At 43.4% G+C, this 16,101-nt stretch overlaps 1 protein-coding gene across 1 annotated transcript in view; it reads right to left on the bottom strand.

The window, feature by feature from the left end:
• FAM207A (family with sequence similarity 207 member A) overlaps positions 1 to 16,101 on the bottom strand; it is a 235,009-nt gene that overhangs the window by 95,859 nt on the left and 123,049 nt on the right. The window lies entirely within an intron of this gene.

The following is a 16,101-nucleotide window of genomic DNA, read 5'->3' as shown; positions in this document are numbered from 1 at the left end:
CTGCCCATTCTCCTCTGACATCAAAAAGGCTTTTTGTCCATACAGCTGTCGCTCACTGGATATTTGCTATTTTTTTGACCATTCTCTGTAAACCCTAGAGATGGTTGTGCGTGAAAATCCCTGCAGATTAGCAGTTTTTGAAACCGACCCGAGTATAAGCCGACCAGAGTATAAGCCGTGGACCTAATTTTACCAGAAAAAAATGGGAATACTTATTAACTCAAGTATAAGCCGAGGGTGAGAATGCAGCAGCCATTGTAAGCAGAAAAGAGGGTCAACAATGCCCATTTGCACGCCTCACTGTGCCATCCCCCACTGTGCCCATTGAAACCTCACTGTGCCATCCCCCACTGTGCCCATTGCAGTCTCACTGTGCCATCCCCCACTGTGGCCATTGCAGTCTCACTGTGCCATCCCCCACTGTGCCCATTGCAGTCTCACTGTGCCATCCCCCACTGTGGCCATTGCAGTCTCACTGTGCCATCCCCCACTGTGGCCATTGCAGTCTCACTGTGCCATCCCCCACTGTGCCCATTGCAGTCTCACTGTGCCATCCCCCACTGTGCCCATTGCAGTCTCACTGTGCCATACCTCAATGTGCCATACCTCACTGTGCCCATTGCAGTCTCACTGTGCCATACCTCACTGTGCCATACCTCACTGTGCCATACCTCACTGTGCCCATTACAGCCTCACTATGCCCATTACAGCCTCACTATGCCCGAGTACCTGCATTCTTGACAGGCGTACATTTTTTTATAAGTGACGGCTTCCTCCTGGAGTTCCGTAATAGGCATTTGACACTTTGTTCTGCCTATCACGGAGGTTCGCTCATCCTCTGACTCAGTTTCCCAGCAGACACTGTGTTCAGTGTTTCACCAGTCACGGACATTCTTTCATCCTCGAACAAGAGGACATCCGAAATTGGCAGAACACTGAACAGTGTCTGCTGGGAAACTGTCCAAGAATAAGAGGACCTCTGTGATAGGCGGAACACAGTGTCAAATGCCCATCACGGAACGCAACGCCAGGAGGAAGCCGCGACTTTAAAAAATAAAAATGGACGCCTGTCAAGAATTCAGGTACTGACTCGAGTATAAGCCGAGGGGGGTATTTTCAGCCCTAAAAAAGGGCTGAAAAACTTTGCTTATACTTGAGTATATATCGTATATATGGGCATTTTTTATTTATTGTATACATATTAAAATCTGCATTGTGCATCTGAAAATAACTCGAACCCCCCCAATTATTTACTGAAAGCAAAGGCCCTGTAGAATAAATTAGCAATTTTTTATGGCGCACAATATTTGAGCAACTGTCAGACAACAGTATATTTATAAAAACGGTGCTACAGAAGTAAAGAGCTAACTATCCTCTTCAAGGCATGATGAGCACACATTTTTGTGTAAACACTTTTTATACCTGTGCTCCATTTGACTTAGTCTCCTGCTCATATACAGTTTTATGCTCTGAGGTGTTGAATGAATATCAAATTGCATTAGGCACTGACACATGGCACCCAAGTACAAGATAGACTCTTTGAACTTAGGTTTTGCGTAAGCAATGTTGTCATATCTCCAGCTGTGCAAAACTGAGTTTGATAAAGACATGGTTCAAATGTCTCCTGTGTACTTTCCTTTACCCCATTACCACAAAGAAACAGAAAAATCCTTTCACTGTGTATACATTCATGAATAAAAAGTGGGAGACATTTGGAGAGGGCCCAGCTTCTTTACAAAGAAATACAACACTGGATTAGTGGATTCATATCTAGTCCCATGTTTTACCTGTCCGTTACATACAGCACAGTTGAAACTAATAATGAGCTTACACAGTGGTTAACTGCTCTTAAAAAAAAAAAATCATAGTTTATTTGAGAATAGTCCGCTTGAAATGAAGTGGAGGAAAGCCAGGCACTAAGAGCAATTGAAGACAGATGTTGAGGTGCAATAGAAACATGGTGCTGACACACAGTAAATCATCCATGCCGACATGAATGTGTGTTAAAACAGCTGCCATGGCTCACCTCCACGATTTCATTTAATGTGCAAGTCTAACGTTGTCTCTAATGCTGGACTGCACAACTTTAAAACAAGCGCAATTCTAAAAATTAAACCATTCTGCAGCTCAGTAGGATGTTTGGCTCTATCTAGTCAACTTTACAAAATAAATGTGTGAAGATCTGCTTAACCATTTTATTGCCAACGTTAAAAAAAAAAAAAAAAAAATGAGCATTTTTGCATACTAAAAATTGGAAAACATCTGCTTAACATAGCTGGGAATGAAATGGCCATTAATGGAACAAAACAGCAATTATTCAAAACAGAACAACAGATTACCAAATTCTGTAGCATCATTTAGCAGAACGCAAAACTGAGCATGCCATAAAATCAGTTGAATTGAATTTGTTATAAACCTGGGCGATTAAGGGCCCTTTCACACGGCTCTGTGGTGAAATCACAGTAAAACGCAATTTTGCTGTGTTTCAGATGCGTTTCCTGTGCATTTTTGGGTTGCCTGCACCTGTGAAAAATGGACATGTGACTCAAAAATTCACCAAAAAGGCAAATGCGGTGAATTTTTAAAAGCGATTTCTCTTTATTTCAATGGGACATGGGCACTTTTTTATTGTTAATTTTATTTAAAAATAAATAAATAAAAAATTGATCACTTTTATTCAACCCCCCCCCCCCCAAAAAAAAAAAAGACGATCTCAGCTTCCCAGCTGAGGCGGCGCAGTTTTTTTTAATGCAGAGGCTGGGCGTGATATCATAACATCGCGCCCAGCCTCCGACGATCATAGAGACTCCGGTAACCATCTGGTCCACGGGTAATCTCTATGGTAGACATCTGGGGCCGGTGGATCCGTTCTCCGACTCACCGATCACTGTAGCTGCAGGCATCATTCAGATATACCCCCTACAAAGCCAAGGACATCATATGATGGGCCAGCCGTCGGCAAGTGGTTAAAAAAATGTTATACCTACCAACTCCATGCAATGGGTTTGCACAGAGCAACGCCAATCCTTTTCCTCTGTGGTCCCTCACCAACGCTCCTGGCTTCTCCCCCCTACCAAGTTCCCCCAAAAGCAAGCCGTTTGCTCTGGGGTACTCGTGCATGCTCACTCCTGAACTGGCTCTGTGTGCTCATTGACACACACAGCACAGCTTGGCCCCACCCCCTGTTCTCTCTTCACTTTCTGCGATTGACAGCAGTAAAAGCCAATGGCTCCTCTCTGTCCAATGAGAAGAGAGATGCTGCTCTTGTGCACATATCATAGATCGAGATTCAGCTCATTTAAATATTATTGGGGGGGGGGGGGGATAGAACCACTTAAGGCTCAGTCTGAATTTCCCCAGTACTCAAGTTCAGCCGTAAGATGCAGGTCATCCCTATATTTAAAGATTTTTTTTAAACCACTTAAGGACCGCCACATGTACATATACGTTGGCAGAATGGCACGGAGAGGCACATCAACGTACCTGTACGTGCCTGCCTTCCCGTGGGTCGGGGGTCCGATCGGGACCCCCCCTGGTAAATGCGGCGGTCCGTTAGCCTGTGGGAGCGATCCGGGATGAGGGGGCGGCTGTTCGTTTCTGGCCACCCCCTCGCGATCGCTCCCAGCGAATCACCTTCCGCCTCTGCCTGTGTAATGTAAACACAGGCAGAGGAAGTGTCATCTCTCCTCCTGACGGTCTTTTCGTCCGGCGAGAGGAGAGGAGACATCACACGTGAGTTGAACCCAACAGTACACTGACACCAGTAAACACAGGCACACTTAAACCCCCCCCCCCCCCCTAGTCACAGTGTCACTGATTGCAGTGATCATTTATTTACTGATCATTTGTGACAGTAAAAAGTTGCAGGGCAGTTAGTCTTAGGCCCCTTTAGGTTCAGGGTAGCCCCCTACCCCCCCTAATAAAGGTTTAACCCCTTGATTGCCCCCCAGTTAACCCTTTAACCCCCTATCGCCAGTGTCACTAAGCCATCGTTTTTCTGATTGCTGTATTAGTGTCGCTGGTGCCGCTAGGTAGCCAGTTATTTTTTGAGGTTCGCCGCCAGGTTTTTATAGCGTTAGGTATCCCCATAAATTTTCTAAATAAAGGTTTTAACCCCTGGTTGCCCCTAGAGTTAACCTTTTTACCAGTGATCACTGTATAAATGTCACTGGTGACGCTGGTTAGCCAGTTAGTTATTTAGTTATTTAGGTTCGCCGCCAGGTTTTTATAAAGCGTCAGGTACCCCCATATATTACCTAACAAAGGTTTTAACCCACCGATTGCCCCCTAGTTAACCCTTTCACCAGTGATCACCGTATAAGTGTTACGGTTGACGCTGGTTAGTTTGCTGTTTAAAGCATCAGGGCACCCACCGTATATAACCCAATAAAGGTTTAACCCCCTGATCGCCCGGCGGGTGATATCAATAAAATGTTAGCGTCAGTCAGGGTCTGCGTCGCCCGAGGCAGCATTAGGTTAGTGCCAGTAACGCTTACACCCACGCGCAAAGCATACACCCCCCTTAGTGGTATAGTATCTGAACGGATCGATACCTGATCTGATCAGATCTATACTAGTGTACCCAGCAGTTTAGGATACCCAAAAAACGCATTGTTAGTGGAATCAGCCCAGATACCCGCTAGCACCTGCGTTTTGCCCCTCCGCCCAGCCCACCCAAGTGCAGTATCGATCGATCACTGTCACTTACAAAACACAACACACATAACTGCAGCATTCGCAGAGACAGGCCTGATCCCTGCGATCGCTAACAGTTTTTTTTGGAAGTGTTTTCTACGTTTGCTGACAGTCAGGTGCTTTTTTACCTGTGAATCATCACTAGTGTACCACTAAATTTAGAGCCCAAAATGGCAAAGTGAATGTACACTAGTGCAGAGGCCTACACGTTTCTCAGCATGACAGATAGTGAAGAGGAGGTCACTTATCTGTCAGATTCTGGCTCAGAATACGATCTTGTAGCGGCCCCGTGGCAGATAGCTCTGACGACAAAGTTGTGGTCCCTGCTAAGGCTAGGCGTACCCGACCCCGTTCTGATGTTGTTGAGCAGCAAGAACCGCAGGACCCTTGCATGGAGCAGAGAGCCAGTACTAGCGCCGCTATTCCTTCTGGTTAACTGGCAAGCACCAGTCAGCTAGTACACCCTGGTCGTTCATCCAGCACTGCAGTTTCACGTGGCGAGTCCCATAAGTGCAGTTCAAGCAGGCGAGGTGGCAAGCACAAGTGGTGTCCCGCTGCCACGAAGAAGAAGACAAAGACAGGCCCATAGTGCCCTTCCTGCAGAATTCGCCTATCCTGACTGGGTCCCCACCACTTCTGCAGAACCCGTACTTCCCCCATTCACTGGCCAACCCGGTATTCAGGTGGAAATAGCTGATTTTACGTCACTTGATTTTTATTCGCTGTTTTTCACGGAAGATCTCTATAGATCTATTGTGGACCAGAGTAATTTATATGCTGATACTTACATCGCCACTAATCCCCAGTCCGTCCTTGCCAGAGAATGGAAACCACTTACGGTTTTCAAACTCAAAACCTTTCTGGGCCTTTGCCTCAACATGGGCATACACCAATTTCCAAAGTTGCTGACTTATTGGTCCACAAATCCACACGAACATATGCCCATATTCTCTGCTTCCATGGCCAGGAAACGATACGAGGTGATCCTGCGGTTCTGACATTTCAGTGACAATGAACTTTGTCGTCCGCGTGGAGACCCCGAATACGACCGGCTCTACAAAATTCGGCCCCTCATAAACGACTTCAACAAACGTTTTGCAGCCTTGTATAATCCCCATCAAGTTGTCTGCGTTGATGAGTCCCTAATTACATTTTCTGGACGCTTGTCTTTCAAGCAGTACCTTTTCCAGCAAGTGTGCCAGATACGGGGTTAAGCTCTATAAGCTTTGTGACAGGGCAACAGGCTATAAATGGAGCTTTATGGTTTATGAGGGCAAAGATAGTCAGGTAGAGCCGGAGGGCTGCCCAGATTACATAGGGAGCGCTGGCAAGATTGTGTGGGACTTGGTGTCACCCTTATTCGGAAAGGGTTACCACTTATACGTGGACAATTATTACACCAGCGTGCCACTTTTTAGTCACTTGTTTGATCGTCAGATTGGAGCATGTGGCACCGTGCGACCTAATCACCGGGGCTTTCCCCAGCGGCTTGTAGATTCCCGTCTTAGGCTGGGGGCGAGAGCCTGCTGCAGGTGTAATAATTTGCTCGCTGTGAAGTGGCGGGACAATAAGAATGTTTTCTTTCTTACCACCCTTCACGCAGACACGACAGTACAAATTCATACGGCGGCTGGTGTTGTGGAGAAACCCCTCTGTGTCCACCAATATAACCAAAATATGGGAGGGGTGGACCTCAACGACCAGTTGATGGCGCCGTATCATATTGCCCGTAAGGCGAGACGCTGGTACAAAAAAGTGTCTCTATATTTATTTCAATTGGCTTTGCTGAACGCTCATGTCTTATACAAAGCTTCAGGACGGACTGGATCCTTCCTTCAATTCATCTTAGAACACCTGTATCCAGGCGGTTCTACACCTCACCATCCCCTACAAAATGCAGTAATCCGTAAGCATGAGAGATATTTTTCGTATGTCCTCGAGAGTACAACTACCCAACGAGCCCCCCAAAGAAGAGGTCGTGTCTGTACCAAGCGCGGATATAGGCGTGACACCCGTTATTTTTGTCCGTGCTGTCCGGCCAATCCTGGTCTTTGTATTGGTGAATGTTTTGAACGCTTCCACACACGAGTGAAGTATTAGCGTAGGGTAAAGCATTTCACAGGCTAGGCACACTTACACAGGGTATCCCAAGATGCCATCGCATTTTGAGAGACCCAAACCTGGAACCAAAAAGTTGAACAGTTACAAAAAAAATAAAATAAAAAAATATATAAAATAAAAAAAACAATAATAGTTGTCGTTTTATTGTTCTCTCCCTCTCTATTCTCCCTCTATTGTTCTGCTCTTTTTTACTGTATTCTATTCTGCAAAGTTTTATTGTTATTATGTTTTATCATGCTTGCTTTTCAGGTATGTAATTTACTTTACTGTTTTCAGGTACGCCATTCAGCTGTTGCACGGATTTATTTATCTTGACAGCAACAGCGTTTTCTCCCACGATATATAAAGCCGTGACTCCAGTGCTGTAGGAGGTGATTTCTCCACCACAGTTAAAAAAAGAGCATATATGCCGAAGCATGGGGGCATTAGGGGCGGAGGAGCGATTTTGCTCCTAATGCTGCGTACATACGGTCGACATTCCTACGGAGGCTTTCCCGTGGAAAAGTCAGACCGCGTGTACACGGCATAACTTTTTAAGCCGCGTACATACGGTCGAAATTCCGACAGAGGCTTGCCTGTGGAAAAGTCAGACCATGCGTACGCGGCATAACTTTTTTGCAGGAGGATGCCCCCATGCTTCGGCATATATATATTTTAGGCACAGGTTGCGTTAAAAAAAAAATTCTTTTTTACTATGTTTTTTTTTTGGCATTTGCTTTGCAGGTATGGTATGGTCTTACTGGTATACTGTAATGTTACTTTGTTTTAATGTTAACCATCATTTGCTTAGCAGGTACGCCATTCAATTGCATCGCGGATTTATTTAGCTCGACAGCAACAGTGTTTGCTCCCACGATACATAAAGCCGCGACTCCAACGCTGTAGGAGGCGATTTCACCACCACAGTTAAAAAAAGAGCATATATGCCAAAGCATGGGGGCATTAGGGGCGGAAGAGTGATTTTGCTCCTAATGCCACGTACATGCGGTCGACATTCCTACGGAGGCTTTCCCGTTGGAAAAGTCTGACCGTGTGTACGCGGCATACCTTTTTTGCGGGAGGATGCCCCCATGCTTCGGCATATATAAATGGTGCATGTATGCCCATCATTAGAAGTGGGTGGATGAAGGGAGGTATTCCAATGATGGGCATACCCACCGATCAATCTTTTTTTCGTTCAGCCAACAGGCTGCATGAAAAAAAGATTACAATACATGTACAACAAGAACCATCAACGTACTGGACTTTGAATGGTTCTACCAGAATGATGCTTGCAGGTTTTGGTATCTTCTTGGTATCATTCTTTTCAGCCAGCGGTCGGCTTTCGTGTAAACGCAATCCCAGTGGCTAATTAGCCTCTAGACTGTTTTTACATTCAGTGGGAGGGAATGTCCCCCCCCCTGGATATAAACAGTGCCATTGGGAAATTGGGAAAGCATTTTATCACACCGATCTTGGTGTGGTCAGATGCTTTGAGGGCAGAGGAAAGATCTAGGGTCTAATAGACCCCAATTAAAAAATAAAAAAAAAGGAGTACCTGTCACTTACTATTGCTATTGTAGGGGATATTTACATTCCCTGAGATAACAATAAAAATTGTAAAAAATCAAATAAATGGGAAGGAACAGTTTACAAAAAAAAAAAAAAGCATCCCTGTCCCCCCCTGCTCTTGCACAAAGGGGAACGCAAGCGTTGGTCTGGAGTCATATGTAAACAGCAATTGTACCATGCATGTGAGGTATCACCGCGAAGGGCAGATCGAGGGCAGTAATTTTAGCAGTAGACCTCCTCTGTAAATCTAATGTGGTAACCTGTAAAGGCTTTTAAAAATGTATGTAGTTTGTCGCCACTGCGCGTTTGTGCGCAATTTTAAAGTATGTCGTGTTTGGTATCCATGTACTCGGCCTAAGATCATCTTTTTTATTTCATCAATAATTTGGGCAATATAGTGTGTTTTAGTGCTTTAAAATAAAAAATAAAAAAGTGCAACACCCACCATTTTAATCTATAGGGCCTTTTTTTTTTTTTTTTTTTTTTAAAAGCAGATATAATGTTTGGGGGTTCAACTTAACTTTCTTGCAAAAAAAAAAAAAAAAAATGTTTTTATGTAAACAGTGTCAGAAAGGGCTTTGTCTTCAAGTGGTTAGAAGAGTGGGTGATGTATGACATAAGCTTCTAAATGTTGTGCATAAAATGCCAGGACAGTTCAACCCCCCCCCCCCCAAATGACCCCATTTTGGAAAGTAGACACCCCAAGCTATTTGCTGAGAGGCATGTCGAGTCCATGAAATATTTTATATTTTGACACAAGATGCGGGAAAAAGAAAACTTTTTTTTTTTTTTTTTGCGCAAAGTTGTCACTAAATGATATATTGCTCAAACATGCCATGGGCATATGTGGAATTACACCCCAAAATACATTCTGCTGCTTCTCCTGAGTACAGGGATACCATGTGTGTGGGACTTTTTGGGAGCCACGTACGGGACCCCAAAAACCAATCACCGCCTTCAGGCTTTCTAAGGGTGTAATTTTTTTATTTCAATCCTCACTACCTATCACAGTTTCGGAGGCCATGGAATGCCCAGATAGCACAAAACCCCACCAAATGACCCAATTTTGGAAAGAAGACACCCCAAGCTATTTGCTGAGAGGTATGGTGAGTATTTTTCAGATCTCGCTTTTTGTCACAAAATGTTGAAAATTTTAAAAAGAAAAAAAAAAATGCATTTTTATTTACTTTCTTCATTTTCAAAAACAAATGAGAGCTGTAAAATACTCACTATGTGTCTCAGCAAATAGTTTGGGTGTCTACTTTCCAAAATAGGGTCATTTGGGGGGGGTTTATGCTATTTTGGCATTTTATGGCCTTCAAAACTGTGATAAGTAGTGAGGAGTGAAATCAAAAATGTATGCCCTTAGAAATCTTGAAGGCGGTGCTTAGTTTTCGGGGTCCCGTACGCGTCTAGGCTCCCAAAAAGTCCCACACATGTGGTATCATGTGTGAGCAATATATATCATTTAGTGACAACTTTGTGCAAAAAAAAAAAAATCAGTTTGTAATTTTCCCTCAACTTATGTCAAAATACAAAATATTCCATGGACTCGACAGGCCTCTCAGCAATCAGCTTGGGGTGTCTACTTTCCAAAATGGGGTCATTTGGGGGAGTTTTGTGCAATTTTGGCATTTTATGGCCTTCGAAACTGATAGGTAGTGAGGAATGAAATCAAAAATTTGCGCCCTTAGAAATGCTGAAGGCGGTGCTTGGTTTTTGGGGCCCCATACGAGGCTAGGCTCCCAAAAAGTCCCAAACATGTGGTATCCCCATACTCAGGAGAAGCAGTAGAATGTATTTTTGGGGTGCAATTCCACATATAACCATGGCATGTGTGAGCAATATTATAATTTAGTGACAACTTTTTGTAAAAAAAAAAAAAAAGTTGTCATTATTCAATCACTTGGGACAAAAAAAAAAAATATTCAATAGACTCAACATGCCTCTCAGCAATTTCCTTGGGGTGTCTACTTTCCAAAATGGGGTCATTTGGGGGGGGGGGTTGTACTGCCCTGCCATTTTAGCACCTCAGGAAATGAGATAGGCAGTCATAAATTAAAAGCTGTGTAAATTCCAGAAAAATGTACCCTAGTTTGTAGACGCTATAACTTTTGCGAAAACCAATAAATATACGCTTATTGCGATTTTTTTTTACTAAAGATGTGTGGCTATATACATTTTGGCCTAAATGTTTGACTAAAATTTAGTTTATTCGATTTTTCTTATAACAAAAAGTAGAAAATATAATTTTTTTTCCAAATTTTCGGGTCTTTTTCCGTTTATATCGCAAAAAATAGAAATCGCAGAGGCAATCAGATACCATCAAAGGGAAGCTCTATTTGTGGGAAGAAAAGGACGCAAATGTCCTCGAGAGTACAACTACCCAACGAGCCCCCCAAAGAAGAGGTCGTGTCTGTACCAAGCGTGGATATAGGCGTGACACCCGTTATTTTTGTCCCCGCTGTCCTGCCAATCCTGGTCTTTGTATTGGTGAATGTTTTGAACGCTTTCACACACGAGTGAAGTATTAGCGTAGGGTAAAGCATTTCACAGGCTAGGCACACTTACACACTCTTTCAATGCTTAGCCCAGGCTATTGAGTTGTTAAATGAGGCTGGCTCCTGAAAGGCCTTTCATTGTGTGATAACACTGTTTAAAGCCTATTGATGATCAGGTGTGAATACCTTTCTGTCGGAGACAGACCGTCTGTCTAAAGATGTGGATTGAGGGGGAAACATTGTGTGATGGTGTTTTGTTTGAATTCTATTAATAAAGGAATGTGACTTCTCAGGTGTAGTGATTAGGTCATGTAAATTATAGACCGGCGCCAAAATATCTGGAATGTTTAGTAATCAGCCCATCTGAAGGTGTATTGAAGCTCCCCCCAGTGTGTGATGTGTGGGTGGAGAGTTTGATTGTTCCTGTGATTACTAAAACCTGCCTTGAAAAAACTGTATATAAACTTGAGAGCTAACCATTAAAAGTGTTCATACATTTTGAAGCAGAGAATAGAGCTATCAGTCTCATTTTCTGGGGAATTGATATGGATCGTGTCTGCTAGATTGTGGAGTGTCAGATGAGCTGTCATGGGTTGATGGAAGGTCGTAAACGGTGGTGACCGTTACAATATCTATGTTGACCATAGCTATGTGAAACCTCTAAAGTCTGCAGTAATGGTGACCTTGTCAAAGATATAATAGGCCAAAAGCGCTGGAGTAGGGGAGTTTTTGTGTGAGGTCTCCAACGAGCGAAGCTTGGAGAGTATATCTTGTATAGTTGCAGATTTTTTTTTTTAGGGCGAGCTCCATGTTGTATAAACAACTTACGTAGCACTGCCTTCAGGGCTTCCCATTGCACAGGAAGGGAAGTCTCATCATGCCCATGGTCGGCAATAAAGTTTTGAAACGCTACCACAATTGCCTGATGACAAAGTGAATCTGGTATGGATTTTTGGGGGGGAATACCACATCATTTTTTTTTTTTGGCGTTGGGTCCCCCTTAAAATCCATACCAGACCTGAAGGGTCTGGTATGGATTTTTGGGGGGGAACCCCACACCATTTTTTTTAAATGGAATTTGGGGGGGACCCATGCTTTTTCTATATGGAATTTGGGGGGACCCCCATGCTTTTTTTGGTTCAGGGTTCCCCTTAATATCCATACCAGAACCAAAGGGCCAGGTAATGGACTAAGGGGGAACCCATGCTGTTTTTTTTCTAATGATCTGTATTGCGTAGTTTTAAATGACTTTTTTTCATTTAGAAATATCATTTTGTGCAGAGACTTTTCTAAGCATGGGAAACATGCACTACTTTGCAAGCATACTATAGACAACCCCCAGGTACGAAATTTAGAGGAATATTTCACGTTTATGGTTTCACTTTAAGCATTATTAAAATCACTGCTCCCGAAAAAACTGCAGTTTTTAAAACTTTTTTTTCATTGATACATGTGCCCTGGGGCAGGACCCCGGGTCCCCAAACACTTTTTATGACAATAACTTGCATATTAACCTTTAAAAGTCTATGGGAGAAATCAAAAGTGCCAATTTTAAAGGGTGTTCCACGACTTTTTGGATTTGCCGCAAACACCCCAAATTGTTCGTTGTTCGGCAAACAGACAATGTTCGAGTCGAACAGATAGCCCATCCCTAAAAATAAAATAGCTCATATAGCATGGCTCACAGGTCAAGAAGAGGGAAAAACCATCAAAAGGGAGAGAAATTAAGAAAAACAGAGAATGGGAAGGTAAAGAAAAATGGGCACTCCTAACGTTCTCAATATAAAAAAAGTGCTGATACCTCATAAGGCTTCAGACAGTTATTTAAATTTTTAATAGGCTGCTTATTTTATCCTATTATTGGCTGGAGTCCTGCTTAAAGAGATATAACCTATTTACAGTATATATAGGTTTGAGATAAAACTTGGAAGGACAGTGAGCCCTACAGGAATTTTGAAACACAGCCCAGTAGAAAATGGATGGCAGGGAGTAAAGCCATCTTGGCATAATGTATACTACCCAATTCGTGTCTATGTGACCAATAGAGTACTAATATATAAAGTGGTTATATAGGCGTTTTTTTAACTTTTACCTACAGGTAAGCCTATAATAAGGCTTACCTGTAGGTATAAAGAATATCTCCTAAACCTGTACGGTTTAGGAGATATTCCGCTCGCAATGCGCCGCTGATGGCAGCGGCGCATGCGCAGCAGGAATCCTCCGCTAAAGGGCCGCCAGCCGCCGGACCTTGCCGGATTGAAGTCTCCCGCGCGCATGTGTGGGAGTGACGACATCGGCGCTCCAGCCAATCACAGCGCTGGAGCGGCGATACCCGAAAGACACACCGAAGCAAGATGACATCTCGCTCGGCGTGGACCAGGTAAGTTCTCTTCACCTCGTTCCGAGGTAAGTATTTCATAATGAGCTAATATGCGGTGCATACAAGCTCATTATGGCTTTTGCCTTTCAGGTGGGGGGGGGGGGGGGGGGAATCATTGCGGGTATACAACCGCTTTAAGCAGCAAAATTCCTGTGAACTCCGTGTATTAGTTAGACTCCTTTCACACTGAGGCAGTTTTCAGGAGTTTTAGCGCTAGCAATAGCACTTGTAAAGCACCTGAAAACTGCCGCCCAAACTCAAAGTCTGAGTGCTTTCACACCCAGGCGGTGCGCTTGCGGAACGGTAAAAAAAAAAAGTCCTGTAAGCAGCATTTTTAGGGCGGTTTGGGAGCGACATCACAATCATCTGACATGCCCAAAACAACAAGTTGAAACAAATATTCAAAGTGTTTTGTGGTAAAAGGAAGCAGTAATTTGCCATTGTCAGAGCAGAATTCAGTCACTGGCATAGCGCACATTCTTGCACAGTCCATACTTGCATTACAATGAACAGTTAAGCTCTCCACTGACAGCACAATAACCAGCAAAGTGCACTGTAAAATCCTCATGCACATACGCCACTTTCCCATCAATTACCAAAGGGGATGATTTATTGTCCTCCTGTGTCAACATCATGAATAATACACACTTATCCACGCCCGAAGCTGAGCTCATGGAACATTTATTATTAGGAAATTAATAACTTGAGGCGCACAAGATGGAGAGAAAGGGAAAAAAACAGAATAGGCCGATAAAGCAATATCAAGTGGCAGGTGCCTAAATATTTTCTTGATTTGTTTTATTGCAAATTTAGGACTTGTATTACCTGAAAACGGAATAATCGAAAATAATCCAGATACAGCCGAGGCTGAAAAGCAATATAATGGTTCCATCACACACACCTCATATGAAAAGCTAGCTATGAAATTGGCAGGCTGTGTGCTGGAATGTCCTCTGTGCTGGTTCTTTTCTGGTGGAGTTTTACAAAGACAAATACATTTCACAATACTTAACAATGCATTTCTAAATGGCCGCAGTGTACTTCACAATCAAATAGTGTCGTTTTACCATTAGTTACTTTGCTACCCACACATCACTGCATTTATAAACAGATAGAAAATAGCTGCTGTGTTTGCCATGGATTGTGGAAGTTTTCAGATGTCAAGGCCTTTATTTCGTAAAGGGCTGGTTCACACCACAAAACACACTCCAGATCCATTCTGGATGCATTTTTGCATGCGCATTTTTAGCACGGTTTTGATCCGTTCCAGTGTGTTTTTGGATGCATGACAGATGCTTTTTTTCCCCACTGTACTGGGGTCTGGTGCGTTTTTGATGCGTTCCAGTGCATCCTGGCGCTTTTTTGATGCGTTTTGCTGCATTCCAGTGCAGTGCAGGAAAAATACAGTATGATCTACTTTTTCTAGGAACTGATGGCACTGGTGTGAACAATGACATTGAAAAAAATATAACCTACTGTCTATGCATTGTTGATGCAGCAAAAAAATGCACTGGACTGCATGGGGTGTAAAACTGGCCCTTAAAGTGCACCTACAAAAGACTTTTAAAGTGAACTTGCACGCAGGCCCCGTTCACACCTGAGCGATTTTCTGCTTGAAACTTGTACAGTGGACATAAAAAGTCAGGTTTCTATGATGTAAAAAACAAATGACACAAAAGATAAATAGGAGTCTATGCATTACAATGTGCATGGATACACTGGTTAAAAAAAAAAAAAGCTACTTAAAGCGGTGGTTCACCCTAGAATGCAAGTTTCTACCATGAAATACAGCATAGTAGCGTGAGCTACAGTATGCCTTTATTTTATTTTTTTGCGCCATACTCACTGTTTAATTCCGGAGATAAGTTTCAGACTCACCGCGGGGAATGGGCGTTCCTAGTCAGAGGGGACAATGATTGACGGCCAGCTATGGCGCGTCACGCTTCCCGAGTAGGACTCGTCTCTTCACGGTGCTTTACGGCGCCTGCGCACAGACTAGGAGCTGACTGCGCAGGCGCCGTGAAGCGCCAAGTCCTATTTCGGCTATTTCCGTGAAGCATGACGCGCCAAAGCCGGCAGTCAATCATGTTCCCTCTGCATAGGAACGCCTACTAGACTGAAACTTATCTCCGGGATTAAACAGTGAGTACGGCGCAAAAAAATTAAATAAAGGCATACTGTAGCTCGCGCTAGTATGCTAGATGGCATGTTAGAAAAAAACTTTTTTTTTAGGGTGAACCCTCGCTTTAACCACTTCAATAGCAGGCACTTTCACCCCCTTCCCGCCCAGGCTGTCGCACTTTGAGTAACCATTGTGCGGTCATGCAACACTGTATTCTGTCTTCAGTTTTCTGTCATCTTGCCCCCCAAATTACCTCTTTTTGGCAAGTAGATAGTCCAAGGTAAGTAAGAAGCATGGTGGGTTTTCTGAAGTTGTAATTTTTTTTGTCATAATTTTCCAAAAAATTAAGATATAAAAATGAAAACAAAAAAATCCAATTTTTTTTTTCTTTTTACAGTGGAAACTTTGAACTTTCCATTCCAGGAGAATGCTTGTAATCCAAAGCACTCACATATCAAAGCGAGTTTCCCTTAGACGTCAATGGAAACAAAGATAATTAGGCCTGCGTTGACTTTAATGGCATGCAATACCGCATGTGACCAGAGAGCCTCGGAAATACTCGGGGACAGCTCGGCTGATTTCGCAAACACCCGGAACTGAGTATTTCAGAGAATTCCTGAACGGCTCCGAACCATTCCGAGTGTCACCGGCGCCCCCGCATCTCTGTCCAAATGCGGTACTGTACACCCCATTAGCTTGAATTCTGCTTGCTTTGCAAGACAATACTCGCA

This window comes from Rana temporaria, chromosome 6, assembly GCF_905171775.1.
Source record: "Rana temporaria chromosome 6, aRanTem1.1, whole genome shotgun sequence".
Taxonomy (NCBI): domain Eukaryota; kingdom Metazoa; phylum Chordata; class Amphibia; order Anura; family Ranidae; genus Rana; species Rana temporaria.
The sequence above is the reverse complement of the archived record's forward strand: the minus strand, read 5'-3'. Positions and strand labels throughout refer to the sequence as shown.